We start from the raw sequence: 23959 nt of genomic DNA, 5'->3' as shown, positions 1-23959 counted from the left end.
AATTCAATATAGGCGGAATCAGAGGGCCCTGCTCCTTAGAGCTTACAATATGATTTTGTTTTTTTTTCCAGCATGACATTCCCCATATTCTCCCGCTTGGGTCGTACCCTCCAGTGTTCTACAGAATTACCCACCAGGCAGGCAACAGATGACATGTGGAGTATACTAGAAGTGTTTCCTTTTGCACAAAAAAGGGTTTATCCAATTTTTTGGGAAATGTCACATGCGTTGTTTTTGAAGATATGTCAAAGAAAAGCAAGTTCTAGGAAAAAAGAATTTTGGACAGTAAAAATTTTTGGACAGTAAAACTGGAACAGTCACCTGACCCAGCGACTGGAACAGGCTTCTGTCTAAATGACACACAAAGCACTTATTCAGCGTACACACGACCGGACTTTGACGGACAAGGTCCGACGGTCTTCCGGACGGACTTTCGGCGGAGTTCCGGTGGACTTTCCAAATTAACAGACTTGGACACACACAATCACACCAAAGTCTGAACGTGATGACGTACGACCAGACTAAAATAAGGAAGTTCATAGCCAGTAGCCAATAGCTGCCCTGGCGTCAGTTTTTGTCTGTCAAACTAGCATACACACAAATGGATTTCTCGATAGGAAATGGGCCCAGCGGAGTTCCAGCGGGAAAATTTGAAACATGTTCTATTTCTAAAGTCCGCTGGATTTTTGGCAAGCAAAGGTCCGATGGAGCCCACACACGATCCAATTGTCCGACAGACTTGTACCTTTGCTGTCAAACAGTCCGGTCGTGTGTACGCAGCACTACAGTATTTTATTTATTTGTTACAGTTACTGTACTTATATAACACTGTCTATGCAGTGCTTTACATATATTTTGAAAATCAGTCCCTGCCCTCAAGGAGCTTACTATCTAAGGTTCTTAAAGAAAAGCTGCATGCCCCCCCCCCCCCTAAAAAAAAAAATTAAAAGTCAGCAGCTACAAATACTGTAGCTGCTGACTTTTCCCATAAAGACACTTATTTGTCCAGGGATCCAGCATCCTCACCTGAACCAATTCTCCAATCAGCTTCAGAAGCCGACGCCGGCATCTTTAATAAGGGAAACAGGAAGTGAAGCCTTGCGGCTTCACAAACTGTTTCCTACTGCGCATGTGTGAGTCACACTGTGCCTTATGAGCGGTCCTGTAGTCTTCTGGGACCTGTGATGTGTCCCAGAAGACTGCTGAAGAAAGAGGGGGGGGGGGGGGGGTGGCAAACTTCCGGCTCAGTTCAGAGCCAGGTACCCCCCCTCCCCCAAAAAGTGCTAAATGTGGCGGGGGAGGGTGCAAAGAAGCTTTTGGGTATAGCTACGCTTTAACTAATTTTTGTAAATATACAGTACATACAGTTTGCATACCCTGGCAGAAATTGTAAAACATTGGCATTAATATTAAAAATATGACTGATCATGCCAAAAAGTCTTTTATTTAAGGATAGCAATCACCCCAATAAGCCATTTATTATCAAATAGTTTTTTGGATCCTTTTTAAATCATAATGATAACAGAAATCACCCAAATGGCCCTGAAAAAAAAAGTTTACATACCCTGGAATGTTTGGTCTTGGTACAGACACAGAAGGTGGCACACACGGGTTACAATGAAATTAAAGGTTAATTTCCCACATTTGTGGCTTTTTAAACACAATTAGTGTCTATGTATAGTCAATGAGTTTGCTAGCTCTCACATGGATGCGCTAAGCAGGCTAGACACTGAGCCATGAGGAGGTAGAAGAGAACAGTCAAAAGATATGCGTAACAAGGTAATGAAACTTTACAATGATGGAAAAGGATATAAAAGGATATAAAAGGATATCAAAAGCATTGAATATGCCAGTCAGTACTGTTCAATCACTTAATAAAAATTGGACAATTTGGGGATCTCTTGATACCAAGCCAAGGTCAGGTAGATCAAGAAATATTTCAGCAACAACGGGCACAGGAACTGTTCAGGATACAAAGAAAAATCCACAGGTAACCTCAGGAGAAATACAGGCTGCTCTGGAAAAAGACAGTGTGGTTGTTTTTAACTGCTTAAGGGCCGCCTCCTGCACATATACGTCGACAGAATGGCACGGCTGGGCACAATCACGTACCTGTACATGGCTCTTTAAGTGCCTAGCCGTGGGTCGCAAGCAGTGTGACCGTGGCCACGGGACCCGCGGACCCGATCGCCGCTGGTGTCCCGTGATCGGGTCACAGAGCTGAAGAACGAGGAGAGGTCTGTGTAAACAAATCTCTCCCCATGCTTCCTACTGTGGCTGTCACCGATCGTCTGTTCCCTGTTATAGGGAAAGACGATCAGTGACGTCACATGCCAAGGCCACGCCCCCTACAATAAAAAAACACATAACGTCACACATAACCCCTCTTCGCCCCCTAGTGGTTAACTCCTTCACTGCCAGTGTCATTTACACAGGAATCAGTGCATTTAACTAGCACTGATTGCTGTATAAATGACAACGGCCCCAAAAATGTGTCAAAAATGTCCGATGTGTCCACCATAATGTCACATTCATAATAAAAATCACTGATCACTGCCATTACTAGTAAAAAAAAAAAAAATAATAATAAAAATGCTATAAAACTATCCCCTATTTTGTAAATGCTATAACTTTTGCGCAAACCAATCAATAATCGCTAATTGCAATTTTTTTAACCAAAAATATGAAGAAGAATACATATCAGCCTAAACTGAGAAAAAACATTTTTTATATATTTTTTGGGGATATTTATTCTAGCAAAAAGTAAAACAATATTGCATCTTTTTTAAAATTGTCGCTCTATTTTTGTTTATAGCGCAAAAAATAAAAACCACAGAGGTGATCAAATACCACCAAAAGAAAGCTCTATTTGTGGGGAAAAAAAGACGGCAATTTTGTTTGGGAGCCACGTCGCACGACCCCGCAATTGTCAGTTAAAGTGACGCAGTGCCAAATCGCAAAAAGGGGCCTGGTCCTTTGGCTGCAAATTGGTCCGGGGCTTAAGTGGTTAAGGAGCACAATATGATGATACTTGAACAAAAAAGAGCTGCATGATCAAGTTGCCAGAAAGAAGCCTTTACTGTACAAGTTCCACAAAAAAGCCTGGTTACAATATACCCAACAACACCTTGACATGCCTCATTGGCTTTTTTGTGGAATTGGCACAGTAAAGGCTTCCTTCTGACAGCTCAACTATGCAGCTCTTTTTTGTTCAAGTATCATTGAATTGCGCTCCTCAAAAACAACCACACTGTATTTTTGAAGAAGAGCCTGTATTTCTCCTGTGGTTACCAGTGAGTTTTTCTTTGTATCCTGAGCAATTGTTCTGCCAGTTGCGGCTGCAATCTTTCGCGGTCTACCTGACCTTGGCTTGGTATCAAAAGAGCCCTTAATTTTCCACTTCTTAATAAGTGATTAAACAGTACTGACTGGCATATTCAAGGCTTTGGATATCTTTTTATATTCTTTTCCGTCTTTGTAAAGTTGAATTACCTTGTTATCATGAGGAGGTTCTTTTCTACCTCCCCGTGGCTCAGTGTCTACCCTTCTTAGTGCATCCATGTGAGAGCTAACAAACTCATTGACCATTTATACACAGACACTAATTGTGATTTAAAAAGCCACAAATGTGGGAAATTAAACTTTAATTGCCATTTTAACCTGTGTGTGTCGCCTTCTGTGTCTGTACCAAGGCCAAACATTACAGGGTATGAAAACTTTTTATCAGGGATATTTGGGTGATTTCTGTTATAATGATTTTTTAAAAAAGGTCCAAAAAACTATTTGATAATACATGGCTTCGTGTGATTGCTATCTTTAAATAAAAGTTTTTTTTTGGCATGAACAGTCATATTTTCAATATTAAAGCGGAGGTCCACCCTAAAGTGGACCTTCCGCTCATTGGAATCCCCCCCCCCCTCCGGCGCCACAATTGGCACCTTTCAGGGGGGAGGGGGGTGCAGGTACCTGTACAGTACAGGTATCTGCACCCACTTCCGGGATAGCTCTCTGCGGAAGTCCCCCGCTGCCTGCTGGGAAACACACAGATCCCAGAGGCAGCGGGTCCATCCTTATTGCGCAGCGCGACTCGCGCATGCACAGTAGGGAACCGGGAAATGAAGCCGAAAGGCTCCACTTCCTGATTCCCATACCCAAGATGGCGGTGGCAGCACCCGAGAGACGATCGAGAGATCGGCTTCGGGTGCCGACATTGCGGGCGCGCTGGACAGGTAAGTGTCACTATTTTAAAAGTCAGCAGCTGCAGTATTTGTAGCTGCTGGCTTTTAAAAAAAAAAAAAAAACGCGGACTCCCGCTTTAATGCCAAAATGTCACAATTTCAACCAGGGTATGCAAACTTTTGACTCATGACTGTAATTTAGACGGGAGCCAATTAACCTATCAGCATATCTTTGGAGTGTGGGAGGATGCCAGAGTACCCCACACAAGCACGGGCAGGACATGCTAACTCTAGGCAGGTAGTGCCATGGTTGGGAGTGGAACCAGCGACCCTAGTGCTGCTAGCCAGATGTGCTAACAACTTAGCCACTGTACTGCCCACTTTTCAAAGCTAAAGATAAAGGGGCTCGTTAGAATTTCTGTATATGTCTTAATAAAAAATAAGGGTAAAGACTCTTGTTTTTTTCTGGAAGTAGTTTTAACAAGATCCATATGTATACCAAGTGATACATTAGTGTGATAGTCAGTGGGAAGAATGCTCCTTACACTTAAAGAGGGATTTCACTGTAAAAAAAAAAAAAAATAATTAAAAGCCAGCAGCTACAAATACTGCAGCTGCTGACTTTTAATAAATGGACACTCACCTGTCCCAGGATCCAGCGAAGTCGGCAGCTGAGGCCGATCGATCGCTCAGCTCTCGGTTGCTGCCGCCGCCATTCTAGGTGGGGGAATCAGGAAGTGAAGTGTTGCAGCTTCACTTCCTGGTTCCCTACTGCGCATGCGCGAGTCGCGCAGCGCAATAGGAATGGTCCGCGCTGTCTCTGGGACCCGTGTGTGTCCCAGCAGACAGCGCGCCAGGACAGGAAGAGGCATAGACTCCCGTGGGAGTCTATGCCCAGAAGTGAGTGCAAATACCTGTCTGCATCCCCCCCCCTGAAAGGTGCCAACTGTGACACCGGAGAGGGGGAGGTAGGGTGGAACCCCGCTTTAAGGTCATTGGGAAGAATTACCTCCTTACAGATAGCTAAAAAGATTAATGATGTGTAGAGGAACCCTAGGGTTCCATGGAATCCTGGTTGAGAAATTCTGTTTTAGAGGTTGCTAGGGGTTCCCTAAGCAATTTCTGTCTCTCAGATCAGTAACCATTGACACCAATGATCTTTTTAGCTACATATAAGGGAGATTCCTCCCAATGACCACAAAAGTAAAAAGCCTCTTTCCCACTGACCACCAGAGTAAGAGGCGTTCTTCCTATTGACCGCCAATGTAAGAAAACAAACACTCTTCCCACTGACCAGGAGTATTCTTCACAGCAGTGTTAATTTCATAGACTAAACCAGTTTTGTCCACTAAATTAATACTATTTTAGTCGACTAAAATACGACTAAAACTAAAACAATTGAGATGACTAAAATACACCTAAAACTGAAATGGCATTTTAGTCAAAAAAGAGTATGACTAAAACTAAATTGAAATTTGACGTCAAAATTAATAATGGCCCCTAGTGCATGTTTTTAACCTATACCATAAATAATAACATATTCGATTTTTCACTCCAGCAGCATATAATGAGTTTGGAAATTGTAGAGAAATGATGCATTATAATTTAACTACACCCGTTCAATTTTGCTCATCACCAATGTAAGGATCATTCTTCTCGCTCATCACCAATGTAAGGATCATTCTTCTCGCTCATCACCAATGTAAGGATTCTTCTCGCTCATCACCAATGTAAGGAGCATTCTTCCCACTGATCACCAATGTAAGGAGCATTCTTCCCACTGATCACCAATGTAAGGGACATTCTTCCTGCTATTTACCAATGTAAGGAGCATTATTCCCGCTCATCGCCAATGTAAGGGGCATTCTTCCCACTCATCACCAATGTAAGGAGCCTTCTTTTTGCTCATCACCAATGTAAAGGGCATTCATCCCACTGATCACCAATGTAAGGAGCATTCTTCCCACTGATCACCAATGTAAGGGACATTCTTCCTGCTCTTTACCAATGTAAGGGGCATTCTTCCCGCTCATCACCAATGTAAGGAGCCTTCTTTTTGCTCATCACCAATGTAAAGGGCATTCATCCCACTGATCACCAATGTAAGAAACATTCTTCCCGCTCATCACAATGTAAGGAACATTCTTCCCGCTCACTGATCACCAATGTAAGAAACACTCTTCCCACTCCCTGATCACCAATGTAAGAGACATCATCACACCATGGGCTGTACATATTTTATTAGCAATGGTTCCCTGAGATAGTTAGCAGTAAAGAGTGCTGCAGCAGCAACCCCCAATCCAAATCATCCACCATGAATAAAAAAAAAATGTATATATGTGTATATGTATGTGTATATATATATATATATATATATATATATATATATATATATATATATATATATATATGAAAAAATAAAAGCATAACTGACAGCCCACAGGAAATCAGAATATGATGGTGGCAATGCAATCACAGACAATAGATAAGGAGCCTCATCTTGAACAGCACTAGACCAGTGAAAAGCCATGATTTACACCTCTCCCCACTGGAAGACAAACACATGGAACGGGCCCTTTCTGGAAATATATGCAGCTTGTGCTGGGCTATGACTAGCAGATAAATACATGTTAGGATATCTATCAGCTAACTGCGAGAAATAGAACTCAATTAGCTTGAATCAATGTGGAGAACAGTGTGTAAATTACCCTAGAGATCAGCCTGTGCTATATTATACTGTCTAGAAATAATAGTATCTCTTATTTAACATCAAGCCAGCGCAGAAGACGTATACTCTGGAAACGCGCTGGCGGCTCTCTTCAGAACGCAGTGGAGCACGGAAAGCATTAAACACAAGCAAGCAGAAGAGACAGTTTGACAAGAAAGACAAGAACAGAATCCATCTGCTTCTCACGTGAAATACTACTCTCCAAAAAATTTGAGCCATTTTTTTCAGGTGTTCATAGGTTTATTTAGAAACATATTACATTGTAAAATGGTGTCTCTGTATCATTTCACACCATTATACGATTAGCTACAATTTTCTCCGCACTTGGCATTTATCTACAGTAAATGGTGCTTAATATAACAATGGTGTAAAAAATAGGATTTTTACGTCATACTTACCTGTAAAATCCTTTTCTTTGAGTACATCATGGGACACAGAGTTGGGCTAATATTCATTACCTGCTGGGACGTCCTGTGTATTATCTTGTTGAGTAGTGCCAGGAAGCTTGTTGTTAGGTAATTTGGACAGGGTATAATCCCCAATCTTCATTAAATTTAATAGGTACGATGACCGGCGGGTGTGGAGAGGCGATTTGTTGTACATCTTGCAGCATGTATGGGTTCCTTGATCACCCGATCGAGGGTAAATACTGCTGTGCAAAATGTAAGCGCGCTGTTTCCCTGGGAGCCCAGGTTCTGAATCTGGGGAAGCAACTGTCAGCACTGAGAAGTCCCTCCATACTAAAGGAGAGCCAGCAAAGTACACGGCAGGTGCTGGCTGGGGCCAGCACAGAGGTGGGTGGAGACAAAGAAGCGCAAGCACTAGCAAAGAGTAGATGGGTGACAGTCAGGAAGGGTAGAGGGGGAAGTGTCAGGGAGGCCGATCCATGGCTGGAGCATCCCAATAACTACGCTCCATTGAGTGACATTGGTGAAAGCAGTCAGGGACCAGCACTGCTGGAGCTGAGGGGCTCTCCTAGCTTCTGGGGGAAGAACTCCTCCTGTCAGAGTGGGGGGGGGGGAGTGAAGGGAAAGGAAAGACAGATTCTAGTGGTAGGGGACTCAATTCTTAGAAGGACAGAGAGGCCAATCTGCAACAAAGACCTGAAGCGCTAAACAATATGTTTTCTACCGAGCACTTGGGTTCGGCACATCACAGATCATGTGGACAGATTACTGGGAGGGGCTGGGGAACACCCAGCTATCATGGTGCACGTTGGCACCAATGACCAAGTCAGAGGCAGATGGAGTGTCCTAAAGAACAATTTTAGGGACTTAGGAGCTAAATTGAGGAAAAGGACCTCCAAGGTAGTATTCTCAGGAATACTACTGGTACATCGAACCACACCAGAAAGGCAGAGGGAGATTAGGGAAGTAAACAAGTGGCTGAAGAGCTGGTGTAGTAAGGAGGGGTTTGGGTTCCTGGAGGACTGGGCCGACTACTCAGTCGATAACTGGTACTATAGAAGGGACAGACTGCACCTAAATGAGGAGGGTGCAGATCAGCTGGGCATGAGGGTGGCCAAAAAGTTAGAGGTGTTTTTAAACTAGGCGATGGGGGGGGAGTATCCAGAGGTAGAGATAGTCAGCGCAAAACATATTCCAGAGGGTAGTATTGGGGGCATTAGTGGTAGGTTGACCAAAGCACATAAACCCAAGGTAAGTATAGTAGCAAGTCCTAGTTGCAATCTCAGAACACCCAATAAGAGGATAAAATGCGACTGGTCTAAACTATGTGGCATGTTCACCAATGCCAGGAGCCTGGCGGACAAGATGGGTGAACTAGAGATACTCTTATACGAGAAGGATTAGGATTTTGTGGGAATTTCAGAGACCTGGTTCAACAGCTCTCATGATTGGCTGGCAAACATTCAAGGGTATACCCTTTATCACAAGGATAGAGAGGGTAAAAAATGGGGAGGGGTATGCTTATATATCAAAAATAATGTACATGTAAATGTGAGAGATGACATCACTAAGGGAGCTAGGGAGGAGGTGGAATCCTTATGGGTAGAGCTCCAAAGGGATGAAGCTAAGGGGAAACTAATACTGGGAGTATGCTATAGGCCCCCTAACCCGAGGGAGGGAAGAAGGGGAGACAGATCTCCTATCACAATTTGGATTAGAGGCAAGGATGGGAAGTGTATCATAATGGGGGATTTTAACTATCCAGACATAGACTGGGCGGAGGGAACCACACATTCATCTAAGGCTCGCCAGTTCCTAAATATCTTGCAGGACAGTTTTAAGGGTCAGATGGTAGACACTCCAACTAGCCTATTACTGGATCTACTGATTACCAACAATACAGACCTGATCACGGATGTGGAAATACAGGGCAATTTAAGTAACAGCAATCACAGATCAATTGGCTTCAGTATAAATCACACAAACAGGAAACATAAGGGGAATAAGAAGACACTGAATTTCAAAAGAGCCAACTTCCCTAAACTACGAGCCTTGCTAGAAGGCATAAATAGGGATAAAATCTTAGGAACAAAGAACATGGAGGAGAGATGGGTTTGCTTTAAGAGCATATTAAATAAGGGCATCCCATTAGGAAATAAATTAAAAAGAGCGAACAAAAGTCCTGGATGGCTTAACTCCAATGTAAAAATGCATATAAAAGCAAAGAAGAAGCCTTCAATGAATACAAGGTTGAGGGATCATCATCAGCATTCAGACTTTATAAAGAATGCAACAATAAATGTAAGGGTGCAATAAGGACGGCTAAGATAGAACATGAAAGACATATAACGGAGGAGAGCAAAATAAATGCTAAGAAATTGTTTAAGTATGTAAACAGTAAAAAAAGGGAGGACAGACCATATTGGCCCCATAAAGAATGAGGAAGGACATCTGTTACAAAAGATGGGGAGATGGCGAAGGTATTGAATTTATTCTTCTTCTCAGTCTTCACAAGGGAATCGGGGGGCTTCAGTAACCAACACTGCAGTTTTTATCCTCGTGACACATCACAGGAAGCACCTCCATGGTTAACAGAGGACAGAATTAAAATTAGACTTAGGAAACTTAAGATTAATAAATCAACAATAGATAGCAACAGGGGAATGTCAGCTTCTGTTGTTATGCAGGATACACATATACAATTATTACAAGCAGAAAATACTATATTAGCACCAGTGGTATCAATAATGAAACCATCAGTGTCATCTGTAGGGCCATTGGGCTCTTTAAGTACTGGGGCAGGAAAAAATCTACAGATATCAAAAAAGGATAGTGCGGATGCCATAAAAAACATGTGGGAATCGGCTTTGGAGTCACAAGAACCGATTGAGTTTGTAGAATCAGTAGTTATAAACAAAGTGCCTAACACCTCAGGTATAGGCGCATTAGATATGCATATGAATGTGGGAGGACTCGAGGATGGCCTTCAATACTCAACCCCATCCCCCCCGTTGTTAGGGGGATATACTCCAGTAAATATAGTGAATAATGAGAATATAGATGGGAACCCAAAAGGTGACATAATGGGTGATGAGTTGGGATCAGAAGTGGGGGATGTTCGGACCTACTTAAGAGCACTGCCCACTCGCCATGAAATGGAAGCCTTTATCCAGCGTCTAGAACATGGTTTCCACAAGGAGATTCAATCTGTACATAAAGAGCTACAGGCAACTGGGGAGAAAATAACAGAAGTTGAACGTTCTGTAGACAAATTAGGGGAGCATGTACAATCTCATGAACAGCGTATAGATACCCAGGAGTCTCATATTCATACACTATTTCAATTATGGGAGGACCAAGACAATCGTAATAGAAGAAATAATATTAGGATTAGGGGACTGCCAGAATCAGTTAGAAATGAAGAGCTTGCTATAACAGTTAACCACATTTTTATCTCACTGCTGGGGAAACCAGAGGAATCAAATTTGGAACTTGATAGAATACATCGGACAGTGGGACCACGTAAACTAGATCCAGATAAACCAAGGGACATAATATGTCGAGTACATTTCTATAAGGATAAGGAGGAGATTATGAGAAGGGCAAGAGAGAGGGGACGAATTAATGTTAATGGAGCAAATATACAATTGTTACAAGATCTATGTCAATTTACTTTGGAGAAGAGGAAGGCGTTAAGGCCTCTATTAATAATGCTGCAAGATCGTAACATTGTATATAGGTGGAATTTCCCTTTTCAGCTACAAATTAAGAAAGATGGCAGGTGGCTAAATTTACGTGATCCCTCTGATATTCCCGCTATACAAACTGCCTTGGGTTTACATGATCTTCCATTAATAACTTGGCCCAAGACTTATACACAGTTTAGAAGACCGGAACCCCGGGAGGACAATAGAAACAATCAATCAGAAAACCCAAAATCTAATTAGGCAGAGTAAAACAGCTGGCGAATTCAAGTGTTATTTGAGTAATAGCTATTTAATCTAACAATGAATTGAGAATTGTCTTTTCTTGGATTATTATTATATTTGTTTATGGATGCCCATTGTTACTGTACAGAGCCTCCCTAAGTGCTCCATAGCTCTTTCCCCTTATAGGAATCACCGTCCCTCAGGTAGGGTTTGGTGTTTTTTTTGGGATAGATCCCATATTGGGTGGGGTTTTTTTTTTTTTTTTTGGTAATTTAGTTAACGTTCCCCTGGGTAACTTAGGGATCGGGGAGAAGGAGCTTCTCCAATTTTAGAGAGCACAACTCTGTAACTCTTGCGCCGGGGGTGTGGGGGTCTTTTTCTCTTTTTTTATCTCTCTCTCTTCCCTCCTGTTTCTTTTTCCATCCTTCTTCCTTCTTTCTTTAGTCCACTCAGAATTTGATATGGCAGCGATTTTTTCCTCGCCAGTATCACTAAAATTATGTACCTACAATATTAAAGGTCTTAATAATAAATCAAAAAGAGGTCAGATTTTATATAGTTTGCATAAAGCTAAGGTAGATATTATACTCTTTCAAGAGACCCACTTTCGAAGTGACAATATTCCTGTGTGTTCTCGTAAACACTACTCGCAATGGTTCCATAGCACTATGTCGAGTTCAAAATCAAGAGGGGTCTCTATTGCTTTTCACAAGCGCTTACCAGTTCAGAATTTGGAATATAGAGCTGATTTAAATGGAAGATATCTGTTTCTTAAAATCCGATTGTGGGATAAAATTTTCACGATTGCAAATTTTTATATTCCAAATTGTGATCAAACTAAGGCAATTGTGAGTTATCTAGGCCTTCTAGCAGATTTTGCAGAAGGTACGGTTATCGTGGGAGGAGATTTTAACTTAGTACTGGACCCTTCACTAGATACGTCAGCTCAACGATCAAATATTTCATATTCTCGTTTGCGGGCACTTAAAAACAAACTTTTTGAACATAGGTTGATGGATCTCTGGCGAACCTTAAATCCTAAAGATCGTAACTATACATATTTTTCTTCAGCGCATAAAACATATAGTAGAATAGACTTTTTTTTAACTGGTCCTAAGTTATTGGAATGGAACCCCTCTGTAGAAATCGGGTCATTTATTTGGTCCGACCATTCACCAGTATTCTTAACAATAGTACCCCCTCAGACTCAGGGTACTAATTGGTCGTGGCGTCTGAATGATACACTTATGCAAGATCAAATCTGTCATAAAGCAATTACAGAGGCGATTGATAATTTTATCTCCGACCATGAACAGGATGAAACTGCCTTACCCTTGAAATGGGAGGCTTTAAAGGCAGTAATACGAGGGGTGTTTATTCAACATGGTTCTCGTCTTAAAAAAGAAAAATCAAAAATTATCGAAAATACGTTATTGAAGCTCCATTCTTTGGAAACTCGACATAAAACCCACTGTTCTCCAGATATATCAGCCAATATTTTCTCTACGAGGATATCTTTACTACAGTTATTCAAATCATCTCAGAACTCATACCAACAAAGACGTGCAGTGGGAAGATATAGATCTGAGAATAAGTGTGGGAAAATGTTGGCTGATATGTTACACCCACGTCAACCACAGACCTTTATACCAAGTATAAAAAAATCATCAGGGGAATTGACATCTGACCCATGTGAGCTCCAACAAACTTTTAGGGAATACTTCTCAGCCCTCTATAATTTGACCCCATCATCACTAGGGGAGGATGAGGGAGTTGGAGACAATATTATGGGGGAATATGTAAGGGAGAATGCTATTCCGACAATAGATAGTGCTACTGGGGAATCTTTGGATTCTCCATTTACACTTGAAGAGCTACTAGAAGTAATTGCCAATACTCCAACAAATAAGAGTCCAGGCCCTGACGGGTTTACATCAAAATTCTATAAGACGTTTAAAGAACATATAGCTCCGTTTATGCTTCAAGTGTTTAACTCTATTTCCTTTACGAACCAATTTTCAACACAGACTCTGGAATCTCATATAACTCTGATTCCCAAACCAGAAAAGGATTTGACACTTTGTTCTAGTTTCCGACCCATATCATTGATTGGGATAGATTTAAAGATATATGCTAAACTGATTGCACTCCGTCTTCAACCATTGCTTCCAAGCTTAATACATACAGATCAGGTAGGATTTATTCAAAGTAGAGAAGCACGTGATAACACGATTAAAACTTTTTTGTTGATGAACTATGCACAAAGGGCTAAAATTCCAGTATGCCTTCTCTCAGTTGATGCAGAAAAGGCATTTGATCGGGTGGGATGGCCCTTCCTAAAACATTCTTTAATGCAAATAGGACTGGGGTCAAATATATTCCATAAGATCATGGCATTATATACTAAACCGGTAGCTAGAATAAAAATTAATGGTTCATTAACAACAAGTTTTAATATACAAAATGGTACTCGTCAGGGATGCCCGTTATCCCCTTTACTCTATGTTATAGTAATGGAATATTTAGCGACGGCTATTAGACAGAACTCTTCCATTTCTGGAGTCCAGATAGAACAGAGGGAAATAAAAATGGCTTTGTTTGCTGATGATCTATTACTTTATATCACTAATCCACACATTGCAATTCCTTCTGTTTTGTCTGAATTCCAGCGGTTTGGGAAACTGAGTAATTTCAAAGTAAATATATCAAAATCAGAAATCCTTAATGTGTCGCTCGTACCCGAACAGGTTAAAATGTTGAGAGCTAATTTTAAGTTTAGGATTTGCTCTACAGCTGTAAAATATTTAGGTGTTAAAATCACCCCAGACTCAAACCATTTATACTCAATGAACTATGTTCCTCTCCTGCAACGTACCCTACAAGATCTAAAAAAATATGATGTTAAGCAATATTCATGGTTTGGGAGAATTAATATATTAAAAATGGATATAATACCGCGGTTTTTGTATTTTTTTCAAACTATCCCAATTGGTGTCCCCAGATCTTTTTTTTCCACTTTACAATCGGCTTTTACAAAATTTATTTGGGGACATAAAAAACCAAGATTACAAAAGAAATTATTATCATTACCAAAAACGAAAGGAGGTGCGGGTGCACCTGATCTATACTACTACTATGCTTCGGCTGTTCTGACTAGACTGGTGGACTGGTTTTATTGTTTGGAAACCAAACAATGGGTAAAAATAGAACAAGGGTTGAATCAATTGGATCTAAAGGCATTGCCATGGTTAGACTTGTCTGATAGCAATTTAAATCGTGAGCTGTTAGAATCTATGCCTTCTCTCACATCTCATGTGTTGAATGTATGGGGCAAAACAGCTATAAAATTGGAACTTTCTTCTTATGTAGGACCTATGACATCTCTATTTGGCAACCCTTTATTTCCACCGGCATTAAATAGGACAAGTTTTCTTATATGGAATAGGGAATCTCATTATAGACTGAGTAATATTTTATGTCAGGGGACTATTCCGTCTTTATTAAATTTATTCCCTACTCAGCGACCAACACCTATGCAAATGTTGGAGTTTTGGCAGTTGCGGTCATTTTGGTGTACAATACGATCAAGTAAATCTCTGGGTAGAGATTTAACACAACTTGAAACTATCCTGACACAAGATCAAAAACCAAATCATGTTATATCAGTACTGTATAAGATGTTTATTATTAAAAATCACCCGGAGCCCCCAGAATACATAAGTAAATGGGTTAATGAGATCAACGCTCAAATTGAGGTTGGGGAATGGGAGAAGGCATTTAATTTTTCTCACTGTCTATCACCGTCGATTAAAGCACAAGAGACGAACTACAAACTGCTCTCAAGATGGTACTGGAGCCCAGTGACACTTCACCGTATATACCGAGAAAAATCGGATATATGTTGGCGGTGCCATAGAGAAAAGGGCACATTGCTCCACATATGGTGGGAATGCCCCCTAATTTTTAGATTTTGGGAAAAGCTTATGCAATTATTTACAACAGTCACTGGGGAGGCAATCCCGAATACACCACAAATCACCCTCCTCTCTATGTTACCAAGAACATATAAAAATGTTAAAAAGAATCTACTAGGATACTGGTTGACGGCGGCAAGAACTGTGATACCGCGGCACTGGCGATCAATCCAGTCGCCTACGATAAATGAATGGGCTCTAGAAATGGACAATATAGAGAGAATGGAGATACTCTTAGCACAAGAATTAGATACATATGAAAGATGCCTCTTGGTTTGGACTCCATGGAGACAACATAGGAAGTTGGTAAAAGATTAAGGAACTGGGAGGGGGGAGGGAGGGGTCCGTGGAGGAGAGAGAAGTGGGGGAGGGGGAGAGGTTAGATATACAATATCCCCCTTTCCTCATCTTTGTTGGTGTTCTTTTTTTTTTTTTTTTTTTCCTGGGGAGGGAGGGGGAGGGAGGGTAGAGGAAATAAAATAATAAATGTGATTATTATGCATGTAATTAATACATATGTTTGAATATTGTTTAATTGTATGTAATGCTTTATAATAATTGAAAATAAAAATAGAATTGGAAAGATTAATAAATCACCGGGACCAGATGGCTTGCACCCGAGAGGGTACTTAGGGAATTCAGTCAAGTAATTGCCAGACCATTTTCCGAATTTTTACTGACAGTCTACTGACTGGAATGGTACCAGCTGTTTGGAGAAAAGCCAATGTAGCACCAATATTTAACCACTTCAGCCCCAGAAGAATTTACCCCCTTCTTGACCAGACCACTTTTTTGCGATTCGGCACTGTCGCTTTAACTGTCAATTGCGCGGTTCTGCGACATGGCTCCTAAACAAAATTGACGTTCCTTTTTTCCCCCAAATAGAGCTTTCTTTTGGCGACATTTGATCACCCCTGCGGTTTTTATTTTTTGTGCTATAAACAAAAAAAAAAGAGCGACAATTTTGAAAAAAACACATTTTGTTTTACATTTTTCTATAATAAATATCCCCCAAAATATATATAAAAAAAACATTTTTTTTCCTAAGTTTAGGCTGATACATATTCTTCTACATATTTTTGGTAAAAAAAAAAAAAATCACAATAAGAGATTATTGATTGGTTTGAGCAAAAGTTATAGCGTTTACAAAATATGGGGATAGTTTTATGGCATTTTTCTAAAAATACATTTTTTAAATGGTGGCAAACAGTGATTTTTATCGTGACTGTGACACATCGGACATTTTTGACACATTTTTGGGACCATTCTCATTTATACAGCAATCAGTGCTATACAAATGCACTGATTGCTGTGTAAATGACACTGGCAGTGGAGGGGTTAACCACTAGGTGGCACTGTAGGGGTTAAAGTGGATGTAAACCCAATGTCATCCTTTCTAAACTACTGCCATAGGGGTTATCCATAAGGATATACATGCCTCCTGCATGTATCTTTACCTGTAAAATGTCTTCCCTCTGTCTGCTATGAGACCCGAAAAACTGCAGATTCTGTGGGCGGGTCTGTTGTCTGGAGCTCGCTGGGTGGAGTCGTGATGTCAGTAGACTCCCCGCCCACCTCTACACTCCCCTTTTCAATATGCATATTCTCCTGTGTATTTCTTACACTGAACTTCTGCTATGATCTCTAACATCCAGTGAAAAGACAGTAAAGTAACCACATGACTTCAGCATGCCAAATCATGCTGAGGTGGGGAACATCCAATTTTGGCAGAAGAAAGGAGTGGGAGGGAATTAAATTGGGTTTACATCCACTTTAAGTGTGTCCTGGGGATGTTTCTAACTGTGGGGGGGGGGGGGGGCGGGGGCTGTGTGTGACACGTCACTGATCGCTGCTCGATCGCAGGGAGCAGAGATTAGCGACACTGTCACTAGGCAGAACGGGGAGATGCTCATTTACATGAGAATCTCCCCCTTCTTCCTCCCCATGACGCAATCGCAGGTATCCCCACGGCGATTGAGTCCATGTGACCCGCAACCCGACTCGTGTAGCTTGCAGCGGGTGCGTGCGCCCGCTGGCTGCCTCTTAAAGGGCAACATACAGGTACATGATTCTGCCTGTACGAGTCCTTCTGCCGACATATATCGGCGTGAAGCAGTCAGCAAGTGGTTAAAAAGGGCCCCAAATACATCCCTGGGAATTACAGACATAGTTACATAGTTAGTAAGGTTGAATAAAGACACCAGTCCAACCTGAATGAGTGTCTACAATTGTCCCTATCCCTGTACATTGCACAATCACATTGGTCCCTACCTCAAGGAGCCCACAATCCAAGGTCCCCATTCATATACTAGGGCCAATTTTGGGCAGAAGCCAATTAACCTACCTGCATGTCTTTGGAGTGTGGGAGTACCCGGAGGAAACCCACACAGGCACAGGGAGAACATGCAAACTCCAGGCAGGTAGTGGGTTGGGATTCAAACCAGCGACCCTTTTTACTGCTAGGCAAGAGTGCTAACCACTATACCACTGTGCCAAATGGTGAAATGATGTTGTTTCAACTTTCCGGATTATGGCCCCAACAGTGCTCACTGAAACATTCAGAAGTTTTAGAAATCTGCAACCAATGTCATCAGTATGTTTTGCAACAATAAGGTTGCAAAGGTCTTGAGAGAGAGAAGACATGCAGGTCCAAAGACATGCAGGTAGATTAATTGGCTTCTGTCCAAAATTGGCCCTAGTGTATGAATGGGGACCTTGGATTGTGGGCTCCTTGAGGGTAGGGACCAATGTGGGAGTGCGGTGTATGGGGATAGGGATTGTTGACACTCACTCAGGTTGAACTGGATGGACTGGTGTACCCGGAGGAAACAGGCACAGGGAGAACATGCAAACTCCAGGCAGGCAATGTCATGGTTGGGATTTGAACCAGCAACCCTTTTCACTTCTAGGTGAGAGTGCTACCCACTACACCACTGTGCCAACCAGTTAGCCTAACATCAATAGTATGTAAACTCTTGGAGGGGATGATAAGGTACTATATACAAGTTTCCTCAGGAAGGATGTACTGGAAATGGAGCGAGTACAAAGAAGGGCAACAAAGCTAATAAAGGGTCTGGAGGATATTAGTTATGAGGAAAGGCTACGAGTACTGAACTTATTCTCTTTGGAGAAGAGATGCTTGAGAGGGGATATGCTTTCAATATACAAATACCATACTGCTGACCCCACAATAGGGATAAAACTTTTTTGCTGAAGGGAGTTTAACAAAACTCGTGGTCACTCATTAAAATTAGAAGAAAAGACCCCACAATAGGGATAAAACTTTTTTGCAGAAGGGAGTTTAACAAGACTTGTTAAAATTAGAAGAAAAGAGGTTTAACCTTAAACTACGTAGAGGTTTCTTTACTGTAAGAGCTGCAAGGATGTGGAATTCCCTTCCACAGGCGGTGGTCTCAGTGGAGGGCATCGATAGTTTCAAGAAACGATTAGATAAGCACCTGAATGACCGCAACGTACAGGGATATGCAATGTAATACTGACATAATCACACACATAGGTTGGACTTGATGGATTTGTGTCTTTTTTGAACCTCACATACTATGTAAATATGTAATATGTTTCAGACTGTAGGCCTGAATGACCAATTGACGGACCCAATTGGCAACAGAAGCTTTAGAAGCTCCCAGCCCCTTCTTGGGTCCTGTTGGTAAAACAAAAACAAAAGACAAAACAAGAAAAGAGTTTAATCCTTGGATCTCCGCAGATCTAGACAAATAAACTGCAACTGCCTGGGCAACGTCCAAAGAATGCAGTCATCTCTCTTCCGCCGAACGAAGCTGAGAGAAAAAAGAAGGCAAAATAATGTCCTGAATTAAATGAAAGGCCGGCACCACTTGTGGCAAAAAGAATGGAACAGGTCATAACACGACTCTGCCATGGTGAAGGATCAAATACGGTTCCCAGCATGAAAGGGCTGCCAACTCTGACACCCTTCTAGCCGAGGTGATAGCCACCGGTAATTTGATTTTCACAGCTGACTGTAGAAAAAAGAGAATTCTCCCAATCACATATTTCCGAGGATGCCATTTTCTGACTTCACGCCAAGCAATATATGTCTTCCAGACCCAGATAAATCTTTCTAGTGATAGCTTTTCTAGCATTGACTACAGTAGACACCACTGGTCCTGAGATGCCATGGTTCTTTAACACTCTAGTGCTCAAGGAATATCTGTGTTATTTTCAGGCAGATCATCCTCCTGGTTAGGTCTATCCGGCCATTTGACCTGATCCTTTACGGACTGGCAAATACCAATTGCTGCAACAGGCTGAATAGCTGAACTGGCCAAATACATTGAAGCCTTTAATAATAACTCCAATTTCTTGTCAACAGGGTCTTTTGAAGCCCTGTGCGTTATCTACCGGACAAGTTAAGTTCTTGTTTAAGGAAGAGACTGCTGCATCTATGGCTGGCATGCTCCATTTTTTAACAAACTTTTCACCCATGGGATATAAAAGGGAAAACCTTTTAGAAGGCAAAAAGTCCTGTCAGGATGTTCCCAATCAGCATACACCACCTGTTCCAACAAGGGGTGTAGCGGGAAAGTCTGTGGGACCTGGAAAGGTCTAGAGATCCCAAAGAGGACCAGGGGGGCTCAGTCACCTCTGCAAGAGGCAACTTAAAGGCAAAACGAACCATTTCAGTCAGTCAGGATCAAAAACATCTGCGACTGAGAGGCAGACTGAGTGGATATCTTCTTGTCCAGATTGCTCGGAAGCAGACTCACCTGCCGTGTCCTCCACCGAATCCTGAGCTTTAAGCTCTTCCCCATCCTCAACCCATTCCTGCTCCAGACGAGGAGACTCCGGGGAGGGTGATCTGTCACGTTTCCTGCCACCCTGCAGGATGGAGGCAATCATGCCCGCAATCCTGTGCTCTAACCCAGCTAGGGCTAAGGACAGTTCATCCATAGTGATAAAGGGTGAAGCAGCAGCGTTGACTGTAGGCACAATACCAGATAGGCGCAGATGCTCAGATTGCCCGGGAGCCTCTGGTCTTTCAGGGGATACAACACCAGGGTTACGACTAGGTTCATCAGAAACTACTGTGCCCTTACCTGTGGTGTTAGTCCCACTCCTCTTTTTGAAAGACATTCAATGCCTGCAAACAAAGAGTACTTGGGTGTAATTAAAACACCTCAGAAGGAAGACCCTTTAACCGATTCCTGCCAGCCAGCCGTCAAATGATGAAATGTCATATGACGTCCACCCAGAACGACTACTCTCACACGCCCATGGGGGCGCACATTGCGGCGATGCGGTGTGTCAGTCTGACAAACCGCTACACCAATCTAAGTAAACCGCCTCTGACGGAGGCTCTTTACCATGTGATCAGCTGCGTCCAATCACGGCTGATCACGATGTAAATAAAAAGAGCCATTGATCGGCTTTTCCTCACTCGTGTCTGGCAGACCGATCGCTCTCCTGAAGGGGGGGTCTGTGCTGATAGTTTATCAGCACAGCCCCCGCTCGGATGTCCACCCAGGACCACCAGGGATGGCCACCACACTGGACCACCAGGTATGCCACCCTAGACCACCAGGGAAATGCCAATCCTCAGTGCCCATCTCCAATGCCAGTGCCATCAGTAATGCCTAACAATGCCATCTATCATTGCTGCATATCAATACCCATCAGTGCCACCCATAAGTACCCATCAGTGCAGGCTTTCAGTGCCCATCAGTGTTACCTATCAGTGCCGCCTATCAATGCTCATCAGTGCCGCCTTATCAGTGTCCATCAGTGAAGAAGAAAACTTACTTATTTACAAAATTTTATAACAGTAACAAAAGAAAAACTTTTTTTTTTTTTTGTTTAGCAAAAAAACAAAAACGCAGAGGTGATCAAATACCACCAAAATAAAGCTCTATTTGTGGGAACAAAATTATAAAAATTCTGTTTGGGCACAGTGTGAAAATTGGCTTGGGCAGGAAGGGGGTGTAAGTGCCCTGTATTCTTCACCCTTCACAGTGGGTTTCTGTCACTTGGGCCTTCAAGGACTGCCTACACTTTCATGTTTAGGGTCCACCCTCTTCGACCTGTACAGCACCCTGTAGGAAATGCCTTAGCACTTTAGTGTCCAGGATTTTCACTCTGCAGGGTTTAGAGCCCAGAGGTCACGTTACAGGCAAACCCCTACAGGATCTTGAGTCTTTTTTGCGAGGCTCGGGTGCCATTTATCTAAGCATAAAAGCCTGTGTCCAATGGATCCGATCGGTCAATCCCTTGATTAATTTTTGGAACAGTTTGTGGGACTAGAGAGCTGGAGCTCAGAGAGCTCAAACAAACTGTGCCATGCACCTTGCAGACACTGGTAAAAAACGAAAGTACCTCCTGTATGGGAGGAGTTATATAGGGGATCACTTCCTGTCTGAAGGCCTTTGGTCTACCAGTGTCTATTCACCTAATGATGGAGTATAACCCAGCAGGTAATAAATATTAGCCTGACTCTGTGTCTAATGATGTATTAAAAAGAAAAAAATAATTTCTGGCTTAAAAAGTGGACCTGCCATCAGATATATTTTTTCATAGTAAGTACATACACACTAAGTGTCAGGAAAGGCGTGGCTGTGCAGCCGAAATTGCACAGCAGAAGCGCACATTAACGGTGCGTCGGCACACATGTGTGCCAATGCACACACGCGCGCCTGTCACCAGCGTTGGTGCCAATGGGGCTATTTAACCACTTCAGCCCCGGACCATTTTGCTGGCTTAATACCAGACCACTTTTTGCGATTCGGCACTGCGTCACTTTAACTGACAATTGCGCGGTCGTGCGACGTGGCTCCCAAACAAAATTGACGCCCTTTTTTCCCACAAATAGAGCTTTCTTTTGGTGGTATTTGCTTACCCCTGGGGATTTAATTTTTTGCGCTATAAACAAAAATAGAGCGACAATTTTGAAAAAAACGCATTATTTTTTACTTTTTGTTATAATAAATATCCTCCAAAAATATATATAAAAAAATTTTTTTCCCTCAGTTTAGGCCTATACGTATTATTCTACATATTTTTGGTAAAAAAATCGTAATAAGCGATTATTGATTGGTTTGCGCAAAAGTTATAGCGGTTACAAAATAGGGGATAGTTTTATGTCCCCTTCTCACCTGGGAACAGGGAGGCCATCACCCCTGCAGACGGGGACCCCTTCTCACCTGAGGACAGGGAGGCATCACCCCTGGAGACAGGGACACCTTCTCACCTGGGGATGGTGACTCCATCTCCCCTAAGGGCAGGAACCCCATTTTCCCTAGGAACAGGAGCCCCATTTCCAGACCATGCTGGCTGGCATCAGCCAACCTTGGGTACCGGGATGGGGGAGGGGGCAGTAACATCGGAATCCCCAGCCACCTGCTCCCTCAGGGTGAACTGGCTTTGTATTAGTGAAGCACCTTAACGTAAGGTAAACCTTTACTGTTATTATTACTGTGTTAGAATTATTATTATCTTCATTTATTAGCAGGTGAATGCGGCCCTCCATGCATTCGCATACATTGAATCCGGCCCTTAAGTGGAAAAAGGTTGCTGACCCCTGCATTACAATGTGGCCCTTGTCAAAGTCACTCAAAGCCTTACTTGCCAATTTTTTTCTGCTTTCGATACATCAACTTCAGGAACAGCATGTTCACTTGCTGCCTAATATATCCCACCCACGTTCAATCTTATTCACTTTACCTGTCAATGGTCTGATCGGTGTAAGTGCAACACTTGCAGTTTTCTTTTACCTCTTATGCCACGTACACACAATCGTAATTTTGGTCGGAAAAAGCTCTGATGGTTTTCCTGACGGAATTCCGATGGGATTTCGCTCAAGCTGTCTTGCATACACAAGCTCACACCAAATTCCAACCATCAAGAACGCGGTGACGTACAACACATACGACGGGACTAGAAAAAAGAAGGTCAATACCCACTAGCCAATAGCTTCCATCTCCTAGTTGAATCTGAGCATGCGTGAGTTTTTGCGCGTCGGAATTGCATACACACGATCGGAATTTCCAATAGGAAGTTTTTCCATCGGGAAAATTGAGAACATGTTATCAATTTTTTGCTGGTGGAAGTTTGGACAGCTAAATTCCGATGGAGCATACACACGGTCGCATTTTCCGATGAAAAGCTCTCATTGGTCTTTTTCTGGCTGGAATTCCGATCGTGTGTACGTGGCATTACAGAGAACACAGTATACCCCCCAACAATGCCTTCATCATCTCTTCTTTATTGTAGGAAGGAGCCATCCTTGTTTAGGTATCGGTCGATCAGCCCCTGCTGCAGCTTTTCATCGTGTGACTTACTACAATGTTGCAGTCTGATGTCTGGGCAAGGGAGACTCAGGAAATTCTTTTTTTTTGTCTGCAGCAGACTAATGACATCTTTGCCTATGAATATAAAAGCCTGAAAAAAAAAAAAGAAAATTAATGCAAACACTCAATTTAACGTAGAACTAAAAGGTAAAACTTTTTTGTTTGTGTCATCGGCGCTAAAACAAATAAATACGCGTGTGTTTTGTTGTATTTCTTTAAATGTATGTGTTGGATTCAGTCATAGATTCCCAACCGGATAAACGATATGTTATTATAATGGATAACTGAGCCAACCCTAAAACAATTCTTAACAAATATACCTGTGAAGGTGAATACTAATTTACATCCATGAATTATGAATCAATCAATAATAATTAAACCATGGGAAATGCTGTGTAAACTATATAGACAATTGAAAAACTGTG

At 42.2% G+C, this 23959-nt stretch overlaps 1 long non-coding RNA gene across 1 annotated transcript in view; it reads right to left on the bottom strand.

Annotated features, from left to right (window-relative positions):
* The window catches only part of LOC143998390 (uncharacterized), a 54127-nt gene extending 30499 nt beyond the window's left edge, over window positions 1-23628 (bottom strand). The window contains exon 1 of the long non-coding RNA XR_013277900.1: window positions 23526-23628. This is a non-coding gene — a long non-coding RNA (uncharacterized LOC143998390). The remainder of the gene's footprint in view (window positions 1-23525) is intronic.
* Between the last annotated feature and the right edge of the window lie 331 nt (window positions 23629-23959).

Source organism: Lithobates pipiens, unplaced genomic scaffold, assembly GCF_037356315.1.
Source record: "Lithobates pipiens isolate NorthernLeopardFrog02 unplaced genomic scaffold, aLitPip1_a1.2 Scaffold_19, whole genome shotgun sequence".
NCBI lineage: Eukaryota > Metazoa > Chordata > Amphibia > Anura > Ranidae > Lithobates > Lithobates pipiens.
This window is presented reverse-complemented; position numbering and strand designations above follow the sequence as displayed.